General features: G+C 53.5%; 1 pseudogene; it reads left to right on the top strand.

Moving 5' to 3' along the window:
* Nucleotides 1-336: 336 nt before the first annotated feature.
* On the top strand, nucleotides 337-1,883 carry LOC113242456 (keratin, type II cytoskeletal 8-like; annotated as a pseudogene).
* Nucleotides 1,884-2,378: the final 495 nt, after the last annotated feature.

Raw genomic sequence — 2,378 nt, 5'->3', positions numbered from 1 at the left:
GCTTAACTGACTGAGCCACCCAGGCACCCCTATAAATTTATTTTGATTTAAGAATTTGATGTAACATTTAGGCCAGTTTGACTTAATAAAAAGCAAGGGAAAGATCTGGCAATTGTCTTAGGAAGGCAAGCAGTCAATTTGTAATGCTTCAATCATTAGGGCATTGACTTTCAAGTATGTGGGGGATCTAGTTTGAAATTTGAAAATTCTTATTTTCCTGAGATTAAAATCTATACTGTATATATAAGAAAGAGTGAATGCCCTACCTAGAAGCAGCTTCTCAGCTTCTTCTCCAATCTCTGGTTCAGCCTACTTGCCTCTACTCCAGCCTTCACCATGTCCATCAGGGTGACCCAGAAGCCCTCCCAGGTGTCCACGTCTGGGCCCCGGGGCCCTCAGCAGCAGCTCGTACCTGAGCACAGCTGGCACCCGCATCACCTCCTGGGCCTTTTCCCAGGTGGGCAGCAGCAGCTTCCGCGGTGGCCTGGGCACCATGAATGTGGTTGGAGGCTACACCAGGGTAGGGGGTACAAGGGCATGGCAGCCGTCTCAGTGAACCAGAGCCTGCTGAGCCCCCTTAAGCTGGAGGTGGACCCCAACATCCAGGCTGTGTGCACCCTGGAGAAGGAGCAGTTCACGACCCGCAACAGCAAGTTTGCCTCCTTTATCGACAAGGCGCGGAACGTGGAGCAGCAGAACGAGATTCTGGAGACCAAATGGCGCCTCCTGCAGCAGCGGAAAACGGCTCGCAGTAACGTCGGCAACATGTTCGACGGCTACATCATCAACTTTGCGTGGCAGCTGAACGTCATGGCCCGAGAGAAGCTGAAGCCGGAGGTGGAGCTCGTCCCCCGGCAGGGGCTGGCGGAGGACTTCAAGAATAAGTAGGAGGAAGAGATCAGAGAGCGTGCGGAGAGGGAGAACGCATTCGTCCTGGTCAAGAAGGCTGTAGGTGAAGCTTACTCGAACGAGGCCGAGCTGCAGTCCGCCTGGAGGGGCTGGCGGGCGAGATGGGCTTCCGCAGGCCGCCCTGGGAACAGGGGAGCCGGAAGCTGCCCCCGCAGACCTCCTACACCTCCGCGCTCCTCTCCGTGGACAGCAGCTGCTCCCTGGACCAGATGGCATCACGCCGAGGTCAAGGTCCAGTAGAAGGAGATCGCTAACCGCAGCCAGGCCAAGGCCGAGACCATGTTCGGACCAAGTATGAGAGCTGCTGGCGCTGGCTAGGAAGCACGGGGATGACCTCCCTCGCATGAAGACGAAGATCTGTGAGATAAACTGGAACACTGGCCGACTCCAGGCTGAGCTGGATGGCCTCGACGGCCAGGGGGCTTCCCTGGTGGCTGCGGTCGCTGTTACTGGGCAGCGTAGGGAGCTGCTATTAAGGACGCTGACGCCAAGCTGACTGGACTGGAGGTTGCGGTGCGTCGAGCCGAGCGGGTTGTGGTGCGACAGCTGCGTGAGTCGCAGGAGCGCATGAACGTCAGGCTGGCCCTGGACATGGAGATCGCCACCTACTGTAAACTCCTGGAGGGCGAGGAGAGCCGGCTTAAGTCTGGGATGCAGAACAGGAGTCTCCATACCAAGACTGCCAGTGGCTACTCAGGGCGGCCAAGCTCCGCCCATTGGGGGACCTCAGGAGCCCTGGCCTCACCGACAGCCTGAGCTCTTTCCAGGCCGGCTTCTGGGGGCGAGCCTCCAGTTCCTTCAGCCGAGTCAGCTTCTCCAAGGCTGCGGTTGCGAAGAGGATGGAGACCCACGATGGGAAGCTGGTGTTGGAGTCGTTTGTGGTTGCTCTCAGCCTCCCCACTCCTGCGATTGCCATAGAGCCTTTGCGGGAAGGAGCTGTGCAAGGCAGCGTCAGAAACAGGAGACCCACCTGAGGCTCAGCTCCATTCCTCAGTCCACCCTTGGAGGGTGGTGCCCCCAACTAAAAGCTGATTCAAGTGTCTATTCCCAAATAAAGCCTCAGCTGGCTCTGCCAATCACTCCCCCATCCCCATAAAAAGAATAGCTGTATTTGCAACACATAGAAATAATATGTTTAGCCCAGAATATATAGAGAATTTCAATGAATGAATAAGAGAAAGATTAACAACCAGAGTAGAAAAATGGGAAAAGATGTGAGCAGTCATCTCCGGAAATGAAAACCACAAGGAAGATAACACTTAATTTTCACCAGACTAAATTTATAAAAATGATCTAATACTTGCAGAGGAAGGCCTTGTTTTTACATGCTTTATAAGCAGTAGCTTATTTAAAGTCTCTCAATAGCCCTGGAAAGTATGTTTTATAATTATTTCTCTTTAATGGATGAGGAAATGGAGGCACAGAGTGGTTAAGTAATATTTGTAAGGTCACACAGCACTTAGAAGTAT

The sequence above is a fragment of the Ursus arctos genome, unplaced genomic scaffold (genome assembly GCF_023065955.2).
Source record: "Ursus arctos isolate Adak ecotype North America unplaced genomic scaffold, UrsArc2.0 scaffold_2, whole genome shotgun sequence".
In the NCBI taxonomy this organism is placed as follows: Eukaryota; Metazoa; Chordata; class Mammalia; order Carnivora; family Ursidae; genus Ursus; species Ursus arctos.
This window is presented reverse-complemented; position numbering and strand designations above follow the sequence as displayed.